Source organism: Leptonychotes weddellii, chromosome X, assembly GCF_054177405.1.
Source record: "Leptonychotes weddellii isolate Sample4059 chromosome X, ASM5417740v2, whole genome shotgun sequence".
NCBI lineage: Eukaryota > Metazoa > Chordata > Mammalia > Carnivora > Phocidae > Leptonychotes > Leptonychotes weddellii.
In genome coordinates this window covers 2,692,028-2,707,295 of record NC_138385.1, presented here as the reverse complement: position 1 = coordinate 2,707,295, position 15,268 = coordinate 2,692,028, and positions in this window count along the sequence as shown.

Below are 15,268 nucleotides of genomic sequence, written 5' to 3'. Positions count from 1 at the left end.
TATATGACTTGACTACTTTAGATACCTCATATAAGTGGAATTATACACTATTTATCCTTTTGTGATAGGCTTATTTCACTTAGCATAATGCCCTTAAAGTTCATTTATGTTGTAGCATGTGTCAGGATTTCCTTCCTTTTTAAGACTGAATAATACTCCATTGTATGGATAGAACACATTTTGTTTATCCATTCATCCATTGATGGACACTTGGGTTGTTTCTATCTTCTGGCTACTGTAAATCATGCTGCTATGGCCATGAATACACAAATATCTGCTCAAGTTCTTGCTTTCACTTCTTTTGAGAAGATACCCAGAAGTGGAATTGCTGAATTTTACAGTAATTCTATTTTTAATTTTTTGAGGGCCCATCATACTGTCTCCCATAGCAACTGCACCATTTTACATTCCCACTAACAGTGCACTAGGATTCTAACTTCTTTACACCCTCACCAACGTTTGTTTTCTGTTTTTGTTTTTATTTTTTAACAGTAGTCATCCTAATGGGTGTGGGTAGTATCTCATTGTATTCTTAATATTCATTTCCCTGGTAAATAGTGATGTAGAACATCTCTCAATTGCTTGTTGGCCATTTTTATATCTTTTTTGGAAAAATGTCTATTTAGTCCATTGCAAATTTTTTAATCATGTTGTTTGTTTTTTCATATTGAGTTGTAGGAGTTCTTTATATATTCTGGGTATTAGCCCATCTCAGATATGATTTGCAATTCCTCCCCCGCTTTCCATAGGTTGCTTTTTCAGTGTTCATTGTGTCCTTTGACACACAGAAGTTTTTAATTTTTATATAGTCCAATTTACCTGGATGTAGGTGTCACCACTGATCTTCATTGGAATTCATTCTTCTAGCCAGACTTCTTTTACATTAGATGTAATTTCTTGGCCTCTTGCCTACCTTACAGTAACAAATCCTAACCAGGGACAGACTCACTTGGAGGGCTCTCCATGGAGGGATTACCCATGCTTAGACCTGATCCCTGAGAGTGGCAGCAGTAGGGAGGCAGCATTCATGATGGAACATGAATACACAAATGTGTATGCTCTCCTTTTGAGTCCTGGGCTGGAAGAAAGGACTCTAAGTCCCTTCACTTTATTAGAGGCTGAGCCACCAGGAGGTGGGGTCCTTGGGGACCCAACAGTTGATCATAGCTAAGATGATCATAGCTAAGGCTACACTAAGGAGCTCCGTTTCACTACATGCTGGAACCCAGAGTAGATATTAGTTTTGTTGCCCTAGAATGGCACTGCCCAGAAGAAGGGGGATGGCTGCACTGAAAAATATTTCCTTGATTTTAGCAAGAAATCTGCAGCCTTTTCCACTGGAGCCTGGTTCACCCTTGGCCCAACCCCCATGGGTGCCTGATTTCCAGCCCACATCAATCTAGCAGACACTGAATCTTGGACCTAATTTTCCCCAGTGCAAAGTAGGTGACTCATCTGGGTCATCTGGGGAGCCCACTGGATTGAGATGCAGGATTCAGGGCTCTGCTCCCACCTTCTCCCCAGACATCTTCGAGTCTAACCACCTTTTGTGGTGCTGCTTTTTTTTTTTTTTAAAGATTTTATTTATTTATTTGACAGAGAGAGAGACAGCTAGAGAGGGAACACAAGCAGGGGGAGGGGGAGAGGGAGAGGGAGAAGCAGGCTTCCTGCTGAGCAGGGAGCCCGATGCGGGGCTCGATCCCAGGACCCTGAGATCATGACCTGAGCCAAAGGCAGACGCTTAACGACTGAGCCACCCAGGTGCCCCCTTTTGTGGTGCTTTGAATGTCTATGTTCTCTTAGGTTTCTAGGACTTTTCTCATGCTGTTCCCTTTGCCTGGATCACTCTTTTCTGCCTTTTCTTCCTCTGAGACTCAGTTAAGTGGCCTCTTCTCTGAGGCCTACCACAGCCTTCTATGTGAGACTGTCCTGAACACTGGCTGTGTCTGTTTAGCAGTTGGTCTCTTCTCATCTAAACACAGTTTATTCTTTGAGAAAAGGATGAAAGAGTTACAGAAAGAATATCCATGAAGCTTGGGGTGTGTGAGTATGTGAATGTGTGTGTGTGTGTGTGCACTTGTGTAGATGTGGTTTGGACGCCTGTGTGAGCACCTGGATGTCAGCCGAGGCAGACAGTGTCTCTCTCTGTGTCCACTCCTAGTCCCCTCCTTGGTTATTTTCTGCAAGAGCGTGACTCTCTCTTGCCTGTTGCTGGCCACCACCCCCGCTTCTCTCCCATAACTGGCTGTAATTTAAGAACTGAAGTACATTTTCCATTATGTGTTGTATTTATTCAGCATAGTCTGATGTTCTCTGCTCTTATTTTTAAAATATTTGAATTGGAATGTTCTTCATTTTCCTCTGAAAATACCCACCTAAGGTAAATTGCCCTATTTGTATATGGCTATCAATGTTCTTTTCTTTGCATTGGTGACCTTCTATAGAAAACAAAAACCCCTGCTGCTACCCACCACTCTCCCTCCCCTTTTGGTCTGACCCTTGGTGGCTTCGGCTTAGCTGGCAGACTGCTGCCCCCACTTCAGCCCAGCTTAAGTCCAGCCTCAGCAGCACCTATTTGTCCCTTAGCCTTTAGCCTAAAGCTAATTTGACCCCTTTCCCTTTCCTTGAAAGGAGGCCAAGGTAGAGGGTCCCTCACTTTTGCGAAGCTTGGAAATAAGCTCAGAAGCCCCCGGTGCAGAGACTCAGAGAACCCAGCCACCAGAGGGCGCATGGACCTAAGAAAAGGGTGGTGGGCGCCGCTCTGTGAAACCCCCCTACCAAGCAGAGGGCTGAGCAGGGCTCACTGAGGCAGTTAGGTGGCTGCCCTGAGGGCCTCGCTGAACTGTAGGACCAAGTCTTCCTCTCTGAATGCCCCACTGCAATCCCTTCGAATGCCCTTGGAGGCTCTTGGGTGTTAAAGCCAATGGCTGAATTCAAGTCTGTGTATGCTAGGTGCCCAGAATTTGCTAGGGGTTGGGCATGGAGGAAATGTCAGGGTTGAACTTCAAGGGGACCTGGAAACTATGTTTGTCGTTATTAATTTTAATGTGTATTGAGAAAAAAATACTAGCGTTCTACGAAACCCTTGATGTTATGAATATTACTGCTTAGCATGGAGTTAAAGAAAAAAGGGAACCGAGTTAAGGTTGATTTAAAGAAAATGTTTCTATGAATAATTGTTCCAGTGGCTCATGAAGGCAGTGACCAGATAATGGTGAATATCCAAAAGCCTACCTGACACCACTAGGGCATTTCAAAATCAACACCATCATAACTCACCTTTTATTGCTTTTCTTCTAAACTAGCTCCCTCCCATCCTCCCCATGTCAGTGATGGTTTGTCCACCATTCCAGTTGCTGAGACCAAAATCATTGAAGTCATCCTGGACTTACCTCTTTCCTTCATCCAGTATATCCAACCAGCCAGGAATTACTCTCTGCTTAACTTTCAAAGTAAAGTCAGAATCCACGTACCTCTCCCACTTCCACTGGTCCCACCCTGGTCCAAGCCACCATAAGCTTTCTTCTAGATGCCTGCAGTTGTTTTCAGATAATGTCCTTGTTTCTACCTTGTCTCCCTGAAATCCTTTCCATTTCCCTGCTTAAAACCTCCCATTGTTTTCCCATTATTCCTATAATAGAATCCAAACTTATGACTGTGGTCTCCAGGTCCTGTTGTTACAGGCCCAGGCCATGTCTCTGACCTTGCCTGCTCTTTCTCTCCTCCTGCTTCTCTCTGCCCCAAGCCCTCCAGTCTTCTTTTAATTCCTTCCACACTCCCACCAATCTTCTTCTTGTCTTGGTGGTCTTGCACTCACTGTCCCTCCACCTTGATCCCTCTTCCTCTAGACCTTGCCATGACTGGTTCTTTGTCTTCAGGGCCCTGAAGTGGCCCTCACAGAAATCCACATCAAAAACAGTCCCCACCTCCTCTCTGTGGGATTCACAGTGCCTTTTCCATAGCTGAGGCTTCTTGGTGTTGGAAGTGTGGGTAGGGACTTGGTCCCTAGAGGGCCCTACTGAAGGTAGAGCTCTGCAAGCCGAACAGAGAACTGGGGTAGGCTGGCATGGGATGCCATCTGGTTCCGGCAGGAGGAATGGTTTACCATACTATGGGTTCTGTTTCAGGTCACCTTCCTCCTGGCATGGACTGAGCTGCCAACTACTAAGTGATTCTGCTTGGAGAAAAGGCAGACATTTCCCTGGAAGGACAATCCAGTCCTTATTTAAGACCCAATACCAAGCCAGCTACAGCTGGCACCATTTGGGAGGGTGATGAAGATGCATTTCTAGCTAAAAGGCTTGTTAAGCACAGGTCCAAAGGGGCTTAGTGCTGTGGCTGGGACCAGGGCCATGCCTGTGTAGGATCTGATAGGGGTACTGGCCTGGGAGCCCAGGAATGTAAGGTAGGTTCTATTCCACCCTATTTGCTAGAGATATGGAAATTTCTTCCCCTTCCTCAGAATAATTTCCCTCATCTGCCGTCCTTTCAATCCATCTCTGCTCTCCTTTCCTACTCCCTGCCCTCCCCTCTCTCTGTCTTCTCTAGGTGGCCCTTTTCCTAATGCCATCCAGCCCTCACTTCTCACAGCTCTTCCCCACCACCAAGCTCTCTTTATCTCCCTCTCTTCCTCAACCTGCCTCCCCAGACCCTTCTATTCCCCCTTTCCTTCTCAGCCTCCCCCCTGCCCATTTCTCTGAGCCCTAGACTGCCCTGCCCCTCCACCTCTTCCTGCATCCCAGCCTCTGGAGCTGGTGAGGATTGGGCCTCAGTGGACTTTGTGCTGAGCCCAAGGACCTGGACCCCAATCCCCAATCCCAGCCCCACTCCTCCAGCCATCCTAAGCCCTCCCTCAGGCAGCAAGAACTCAGAAAAATAGCAAGCCAGGGGAGGCAGGCATGCTAGGGCAGAGTCTCAGCTGTGAGTTAACATGCCAAACGGGGCTTCTGATGGCTGTCTGGGCAATAATGAAGGGGGGAGGTCTGTGAAGGCTCCTGGGCTTTAGTGAGCTCCTGGTCACTGTGTAATTGGTGGGAGTTGCTTCTGATGGGTACCCCCCAGCAATGAGCTATCTGTGAGGGAGCAAGGTCATGAGCAGATCTCCTATAAAATGATCCTTTTGTCTTCTTCTTGGAATTCCCTTGGCTGGATGGCTCTCCATCCCAGCCTCTGCCTATAGGGTTTGACCATCCTTGCCCATCATCTGCACATTGCTGCTCATTGCCCCTGTGTCTCTCAGTCCCAAGGCCCATGTCCTGGCCGTTCATTTCCAGCTTGTTTTACTCTCTGCTTCTGCCCATTGCTGCCCTGTCCCTCTGCTCCCAGCCTGCTGTGGAGCAGCCAGAGAAACCTCCTCGGGAAGCCATTGGGGCTGCTTATCATAAAAGAGACAGTGTGGAGGGAGGGGTGTTCCTGAAGGTGACACAGACAACAGCACAACCTGATCATACGTTCTGCATCGGAGCAGGAAAAGCCATTAGTCCACCCCAGTCACATTCCCAGCCAAATGAGGATTCTGCCCTTCACAGAGACAGCCCACCAGGCTCAGGGGAGCTCCTAGAGATACCACATATAGATCACCTACCCAGTGCAATTCTGTCATAGCACCAAGAGGACAGCAGCAATGGCATTCTGGGGACTCAGAGAGTACCCAAGGGAGCAGGGGTGGGAGTGGCTGCACAAACACTGTCTCAGGAGACACTGAGGGCCAACTAGAGCACTACATTCATGCAATCCAAAAACTGGGGCCAGAAGCAATGCTAGGGTGACATCAGGCCTCAGAGTCCCTATATTAAACAGGGGAGTAGACTGGCTGTTCAACTGTGGTTATATTGGCCTATCAAGGCCCATTTTGCTCTAGGCACATGTGGTTCCATTTTTTTTTAAGATTTTATTTATTTATTTGAGTGAGAGAGAGCACAAGCCAAGGGGAGAAGCAGAGGCAGAGGGAAAGGGAGAAGCAGACTCCCCGCTGAGCAGGGAGCCCGATGCTGGGCTCGATCCCAAGACCCCAGGATCATGACCTGAGCCAAAGGCAGACACTTAACCAACTGAGCCACCCAGGTGCCCTGATGTGTTTCCATTTAAGCCTCTCATTACCTTGACAAGCTAGGTTTGCCCATTTTGCACATACAATAACCACAGCACAGGAAGTTTAAGTGATTGGCTACAGATGTGCAGTGAGTAAGTGGAAGTCAGATCCGTTGGCTCCACAATCCTTAGCTCCTTCTTGATATTCAGTCCTCAGCCTAAATGTCACCATGTTTGGCCACCCAGTCTAAAGTGGCCATTCAGCCACTCTTTGTCACACCACCTCATCTTTTTTATTTTCTGGCCAGCACTGCTCACTCATATTTCCCTTCTTTATTTCTTTCTTTGTTCAATCTCTCTCTCTCTCTGCCCACACCCATCTCTTTCCACTTACTAGGCTGCCATCTCTGTGAGTGTAAGACTATATATGTCTTGTGTCCTTTTGTACCCCCTATGTCCTGGCATGGTGCTTGGCACCCAGAAGAAGCTTTTTTTTATTATTATTATTATTTTTTATTATTTATTTATTTATTTATTTATTTTTATTCTTATGTTAATCCCCATACATTACATCATTAGTTTTAGATGAAGTGTTCCATGATTCATTGTTTGTGTTTTTTTTTTTTAATTTATTTATTTGACAGAGAGAGAGAGAGAAGCGAGAGAGGGAATACAAGCAGGGGGAGTGGGAGAGGGAGAAGCAGGCTTCCCGCTGAGCAGGGAGCCCGATGCGAGGCTCGATCCCAGGACCCTGGGATCATGACCTGAGCCAAAGGCAGCCGCTTAACAACTGAGCCACCCAGGTGACCCCCAGAAGAAGCTTAATGAATATTTGCTGTAAAACCCAGGGGAAGCAGTGACTAACCCTGTCTGGGAGAATTGGGGAAGATATTGAAGGATGAGTAGGAGTTTTCAAGGCAGAAGAGTAGGACAGGACATTCCTAGTAAGGGAAACAATATGTGCTAAGTCTAAGATAGGAAAAAGGCCTGGTGTATTCATAAGAAGAGGGAAATGCTTTAGCTAAAGTGTTAGGTGTAGGAGAAGACAATAGATAAAGCAGGATAGGCTGCTAGGGGCCTTATCATGGGGACCCTTGAAAGCCAGGTGGAAGCATTTGTATTTGTTAAGTTATCTATTTGCAATGTTTGAAAGCTGGGGAGGCACACATTCAGATCTTTGTTTTACTGCTGTTTCTCTGCTGGCCAGCAGCAACATTGATGGAGAGGAGGGGAGCAGTGAACAATCTCCCTACTGAAAGAGGAGTGTAAGTCAAGGGCTTCCTTAGACAGGAAGGTGCATGTGGGTTGTTCATGGTGACCTGGCTTGTAATAACAAAAGGCACATGTATTGGAATTTTAGCATTACCAGCTCCAGCCTTGACCTTTCCTAACCAAAAGCGCTGAGCGTAAATACCAAGACCCTGGGGAGGGCTGCCTTTCTAAGCATCCTGAGACCCAGTGGTACCAATGAAGTAACTACATGGGCCTCCAAGCAAAGAAAGAGCTGCCAGAAGCCCCTCTAAAGAGGAAATGTCCTGATGTCTCCCATCAGCTTGTCTTGCAGCATGGAAGTGTCCCATCCCTGCCAGAGCTGGCCGCTCTGAGGACATTTCCATGTAAGGTGAAGATTAACACTCCTGGGCATGCAGTGTGATGCATGGACCAGAACATGCACACATTCATGCTGTAGGCCTGGGGCTCTGAGACAAAGCAACCTTTGCTCGAGAAGCCATCCTGTGTCTGAGTGAAGGACTCTGAACTCTGGCCCCAAACCACCTTCCTGCACTGCACACCTCTCGGTTGTTTTGACATCAGGAGGGATGACCAAATTTTTGGCAAACTCTGGGAAGAGGGGAAGGATTATGATATTGCTTCCTCAAAGTCCCAGGTCTCTAAAATGGAAATTGGCTGCCATGTCAGGAAGGAATAAAGGAGAGAAAATTGCCTTGTGAGCAATTTGGCTTGGTCATAAATATCCCCAACAATCCTTCACACCAGCATAGCGCTTTGTCAGGCACTGAGCTCTTTCCCATACATCAACCCACTAGATCTTCACCATGCAGCTGTTAGGTAGCTAGGGCCAGGATTAGCTACCCAGGGAGGCATAGGCCAGGGCACTGCTATCTATGCCATTTTTGCACAGGGCCAGACCCAGGCGCAAGACATCCTTGCACTGCAGTGGGGAACCTGGCCTCAAGGGCCCGTGGGCAGGAGACAGGGTTGTGATGAGAAAAGGCCTCAGGGCAGGCTGCATTCCAAGGAACCTTGAATGGCCAGTGCCTCTTTCCTTCTCCTGTTCTTTTTCTTCTCGGTTGTATTGAGATAAAAGTTACATAACATAAAATTCATCATTTTAACCATTTTAAAGGATACAATTCAATAGCATTTAGTACATTCACAATGTTGTGCAACCATTACCCCTTTCTAATTCCAGAACTTTTTTATCATCCCAAAAGGAAACTACATACCCAGTAAGCAGTTATTTCATTCCCCCTCTCCCTTTTTTTCCCCTTTAAAAGACTAAATAAAACTTATTTGTGGACCTTAGGTGCACAGTTGAATTAAATCCACCCCCTCATTTCAGGGCTGGCTATGAGAATCACTGACAGGGTGTACAAGGCCCCTTTCTTGTGTTGTTTTCCCCCCTTTATTCCAGATCCCCACATCCTTTCCCCCTTCCATGGGCACCCACTCTAATGCATTTGAGATGAGTCTCTGAATATGTATGCATTCTTGTAAAATATAGTGTTGTTTTGTGTATGTGTTCTTAATTTGCATAAATGTTATTGTGCTATAAATCTTGTTCTGTTTCTTATTTTAGGGCGCCTGGGTGGCTCAGTTGGTTAAGCGACTGCCTTTGGCTCAGGTCATGATCCTGGAGTCCCAGGATCAAGTCCCACATCGGGCTCCCTGCTCGGCAGGGAGTCTGCTTCTCCCTCTGACCCTCCCCCCTCTCATGTGCTCTCTCTCTCTCATTCTCTCTCTCAAATAAAATCTTTAAAAAAAAATATATAGTGTTGTTTTGTGTATGTGTTCTTAATTTGCATAAATGTTATTGTGCTATAAATCTTGTTCTGTTTCTTATTTTAAAATAAAATCAGCGCTATAATTTTGAGATCAGTCCATGTTGCACATACATCTAGTTACTTCAAACTGCTGCTTAGTTTTCTATTTAAACTATCCATTCTCCTGGGGATGGAAAATGGCTCATCCCCATTTCCATGCAGTGCCACAGTGGCTATCCTTGGACATGTCCTAATGGGACCTGCTTTGGGATAGGCACCCAGATGTGGGCTCAATGGATCATAAAGTACAGGTGTACATAATGTTAATAAGCCCTGCTGGTTTGCTCTCTAAACAGTAAAGCAGTTTACACTCTACCAGGAGGGCATGGAATCTCCAGTTTCACTTAGTCCTTGCTGACAGTTGGTGTTTTTCAACTTTCTATTATTTGCCAAACTGATAGGGGCCAAGTGAAATCTTATTGCTTCAATGTGCATATCCTTGATTATTAGTGAGCTTGAGCATCTTTTCACATGTTTATTGACCATTATATAAATTGCCTACTCAAATTCTTTATCTATTTGTTGTTATTGTTGTTGTTGTTGTTGTCCCTATCTTCTTGCTGAAGGATCCCTTCTTGGTTTGGCTTAAGACATCACAAATGTATTCACCACTCAGCCATTTATCTTTTTTTCCAATGTTAACATTTCGTGAACAGAAATCCTTGATTTTGATTAGTTGAGTTTATCAATTCATATGGCTTGAAGGTTTTATTTTAGGTCTGATCCTTGCCTTCTCAAAGGTTAAAGGGATTTCTCCTACATTTTCTAATAGCTTTATGCTTTCATCTTTCATATTTAGGTTTTTAATCCATCAGAAATAAATTTTTATATGTGGTGTGAGGTAGGGATCTAGTCAGTTTTATGGTTTCCTACACCAGTACATATTGTTATTTTTAAAATTGCTGTAACTTTGTATTATACCTTAATATCTGTAGGGCAAGTCTTCTTCCTTGCTCTTCTCCTATGCAAATTGACTATTTCAAAGCCTCTATTCTGTCAGTGTTGAAGCCTGCGAGGAAGGCAGCTCCATTTTGTGGATGAGGATGCTGAGGCTCAAAGAAAGGTAGGGTTTCCCAGAGAGGCACAGTGAGTTATTCAGAGTGGTGGGACTTAAATTCATGCTTCCTGAGCCCCTGTTCTTGGCTCTTGTCACCGCACTATGCTAACACACAGTATTCAAAAAAAATAGACAACTCATGCTCCAAAGCACAAACATTTGCCAGCACGATTCTCCACTCAGATGAACAAGTTAAAGGGGCAACATGGCCAGAACTGCTTTGAAGAGGCAAAAGGTGAAGACCAATAGGCATTTCAAGGGAGGTCATCAAGCATAGTTGGGAGGCTTCAGACAATGCAAAGGAGGGCTTGGGAGACAATGGAAGTAGTTCTGGAGTAAGATGATGGAGACATTGTGGGGGTGGATATTGAAGCAGTTGAATGTGTCTTAACAAATCAAGTCCTCTTACACTCCAGCAGTCAAGCAGGGAGCATTGGTCAGGAGAAGGGAGAAAAGAACATGGTGGCACAAGTAACTGCAGCACAGAAGCCAGCAGTAGGCCCTGCAGACAGAGATGGTGTACACAGCAGAGTTTCCTGAGACATCCTGAAGAGGGGCTAGGAGTCTAAATAGGGACCCAGCCTGAGCAGCAGATCAGCAGAAAGACTTGATCCAGGCCCCTTATGACCATAAACACTGCTTCAATTGAGTCTCACAGAGACCCAGCTGCCGGTCAGCACCCTAGCTCCATCTGAGTAAACACTTTTTCAAAGGTCAGAGCCAATGCCTCAGAATGTGGGCCTTCCTTAGCCCTGGAAGTGTGCAAGGAGTGATTGCATGGCCATAGAAAGGTGGAGACTGTGTATGTGCTTAGAGTATAGATCATGCTACACTGTTGGTCCACTGGTTCCCAAACTGACTTAGGAGTCACCTTGGGAATGGCTTAAAAACACAGATGACAGTCCTTACCCTGTTGACTTACCCCCAGATAGGAAGCCAGAAGTGTAGAGAAGTGCTTTTCACACTACCTGGGAGGGAAAGACTAGTTTTTCAATCTCCATTTTGTCACAATCAATACTTTTGTAAAATATGAAATCACACACTTCTGTGTTGCAGCCATGTCAAATTGCTAAAATAGTACCTAAATACCTACTCTTATTGTTATACTCATCTCATCAGCAAGCACTCATCTGTGGACCACACTTTGCATAACACACATTCAGAGGACCATTCCTTTAGAGATCATTTCCAGCCTGGAGATCCTAGGCCACCGCTTCTGCTCCTGGTCAGCAAAGATTGTTCTGCCCCTACTCCAGCTTGTGAGTTTCCCTGGGGCCAAGCCTTTTGGTCTTGATTCACCAACTGAGAACCAAGTTTGCCATATGCTTGTCTTAGCTCCTAAATGGTCTCCCTGTCTTTGTTCTTGTCTGCTTTCTCAAAGTCTACTCTCCATACAGCCGCCAGGAGAATGTTTACAAAGCTTATAACTGCTGTTTAGAACTTTCCAGTGGCTTTCCATTTCATGAAGAATAAAATCCAAACTCATTCCCCTGTCCTGCAAGCCCTGCCTAATCTGGCTTCTGCTCACCTCTCTGACCTCATCTCCTGCTATTCTGGATACACTGATTCCCTGGCTCTTCCTGAAACATAGATGAACATCCTACCTAAAGGTCCTTGAACATATTTATCTCTTTAGCTGAAACTTAGTTAATTCATCTTATTTATGCCTCAGTTCATACACTACCTCTACAAAGAAGACTTCCCCAACTTCCTATACTAGATCAAATTCTCCATTACATATTCTCATTGCATCCTGGAACCCTCGGTCATAGCTATTAAGCCAGATATCATTATACCTTCATGAGTGTGTTTATCTGATTAATATCTGTTTTCTTCACTAAAGCTAAAAGTTTCATAAAGGCAGAGACTTTATCTGACTTGTTCAAAATTGTGCTTCCAGTAGCTAGAAGAGTATCTAGCACATAGTAGATGCTCAATAAATAGTTGTTAAATGGCTGAATCATTGAGCAACTTTTGATTTGGGCTTGGAAGATGAGCAGGCTTTTTTTTTTTTTTTTAATTTACAGGCGATTGTCAGTTGGGAGGTGTAGAAGGAGGAAAAGGAATTCTAGGTAAGAAAACAACATGAACAAAGGCATAAAGCCATGGAAAGGGAAGATGGGTTGAGATAAAGGTGGAAGCCTTGGAATGGCTGAATAAGAAGGTATATGTAGGACATGCTGAGAGGTGAAGATGGAGATGATGGCAAGGACATGGTACACCAGACCTTGTGCTCCAGGCTGAAGAGTTTCATTTTTGTCTGGAGGGCAATAGGGAACATTGGAAGAGGTGTAATATGGGAGAAGATAGCATCAAATGAAGGCTCTGCCTCCATCTGGTTCCAGGCATCTCTCACTATAAGCCACCTCTAAAAGCCCAGGGTGCATTTTTGCAAGCCAGGTTAAGCCTCAGGGAGTCCCAGCAGTTACCCTTCTTTCTTATCTTACATTTTCCCAAGTCTAGGAGCACTTTTTTTTTTTTTTTTGCATTGAGAATAGCGTGTGCTAAATCCTCAAAATGTTCCATTAACAGTCATTGTTTAAAGTTAGACAACTGGGAGCAAGGTCCACAGCTACAAGTTTGAAGGGAAAATGCTGGTGTTTCTAGGGGGGATTACTATAACCTCCAGATTTTAGGGCCTGGGAGATGGACCTAAGGCCAGAGAGAAGAGAGAGAGAGAATGAGAAAAAGACAGAGAGAGAAACAAAGAGACAAAATCTGAGAGCAGGCCACACACACACACACACACACACACACAGAGAGAATGAGAGAAGACAGAAACAGAGAGCTAGAGAGACACAATCAATAACCATGATGGGCTAGGCCTAGGAGTCAGGGAGGGATGATACCAATGATAAAGGGCCAGAGGCCCAGCAGGAAGCACAAATGTGTATAACTAGTGAGCTGGCTTGCTCAGCTTCTGATAAATGACTCCTTCCTTCCAACGAATGAGATGTGTGTAAGCTCTAGAGTTAGAAGTTAAGTTAAAAAAAAAAGGAACAACCCCCAAATATCAAGGGAAACAGGTGAAAAACTTATTGGTTGGTTAAGAAGTGTACTGGCAAAATTTTTATATCCATTGCTTTTCTTTCTTTCAATCCCAGTCTGTGAAAAGTATGCATGAAAATAGGTACAGAGGCTTCTCACCCTCAGACAAAAGCTCAAAATAACTAATGGATGTCTAGGCACCCTGCTGAGGGTTTTGTCCCCAACCAACCTCATGGTCTAATCCCAGGCTTGGCATCTGAGGGCTTCTTATAGATTCCACTCAACACAGGTCATTGTGTAAGCCATCCCAGACTATATCTTTAGGGCAGGGGAGAAGAGACACTGCTGCAGCATCCAGGGATTTACCTTGACATTGGGTATGTGAAAGCTGGGTGGCATTCAGTGCCAAATGGAAAAAAAGAATGATGCTTTCTGAATTTCCACTGCTATACCAGAGAAGGGACTATGGGGTGTCATGTCTCTGCTTTAATTTTCAATGTCAATTAGAAGGAAGCTTCAAATATTCTGGTGATGGAGACAATGCTACTGTCCATTGTCCCCTTGTAAAGAGAAACTGAAGCAAGTTATGGAGGACAAGGTCTGGACTGCAGAGCTTCATTATGTTCTGCTACACTGGTAACTTTGGGCACACTCTTCCCCTCTCTGGGCTTCTCTCTTACCTGTCCAATGAAAAAAAAGGACAAGTGATCACTAAGAGTACTTCCACTTGTGACATTCTAGGAGTCTCAGTATGTTAAGCCACCCAATCAGAATTCACATGATCTTTTCAGAAATATGAATTGAATTCATTCCACTGGGTTGACTTACAAACACCTCACCAACTACACCAAAAGAGTGTTCATTGAGAGCTGGGGTTCAACATTGAATAGAGGTCAAATGTGACATGTCCCAGAACTCTGTTCTTAATCTTGGTCAGTCCCAATTTTAAAGACATAGAAGGCACATTTTCCAAATTTACCAAATTTATATAAGGCTTGAAGAGAAGAAGGTAGTCATTGTTAGTTGTAGCATCCTGGCCCAACTCAACAAAATGACTTTTTGAAGGATCACATAGAAAGCCATCATGGGTTTTTTTTTTTAAGATTATTTATTTATTTATTTATTTATTTATTTATTTGAGAGAGAGAGAGCATGAGCAGGAAGGGCAAAGAGAGAGGGAGAAAGAATCTCAAGCAGACTCTGTGCCAAGAGCAGAGTCCATTGTGGAGCTCGATCTCACAACCCTGAGATCATGACCTGAGCCAAAACCAAGAGTCAGACACTTAACTGACTGAGCCACCCAGGTGCCCCAAAAGCCATCAGGTTTTAAAATAATAAATTTTGTGCCCCTGATTAAAGATCTCTGGCTCTGAAGGAACTCAGAAGAAAAATACCTAATTTGTTTAACCATAAAGCTCAACAGGGGTCCAGAGTGTGATGTGGCTAGAGAACAAGCTGCCACAATAATTGGTTGTGCTGTCCAGGAAAGGGGAAGTAGTGACTCCTTGTCGAGCAGACCATGTCCAGACACCTGAGCTTAGTTCTTGGCCCCATACTTGAATAGAGTTGGGGACAACCTGGTGTATGGAAAAGAAAACTACCAGGATGGGTAAAAGGGAGAAATAAGTGGAAGGACTATTCAGCATGGGGAGGAGCAGATTCCTGGGAGAATGTAGTCACCCTTTTGAAGTCTCTAAAAGTTTGTCCTGGGGAGGAGAGAGCAGGCTTACCTCCTTTAAGCCCTAGAAGGAAATCCTAACATGAGCCATTAGGCTGCAAATTAGAGGAAGTCTACCAAAAGACTCATAGCCTGAGAACTCTTTTTCTTACACTGCTGGTCATTCATTTGTTCATCCTTCATTCATTCAACAACCCTTTCCTGAGATGAGAAGCAAAGAAGATTCAGACGCTGTCAACAAAGAGCTTCTAGACCAGCAAGAAGACCCTTGAGTTACGTATCAGTGAGAACTGTGCTGGAGGCCACATATTGGCAGGAAAGCAGGCCCAGCCATAGGCACAGATGTTTGCAGCATTTCCCTCTTGCTTGTTGCCAGAACCTCAGTGGTATTTGGCGGCATCACAGGCAGCAGAGACACCAGGGAACCCTCCCTTAAGGAGGTGTGACTCA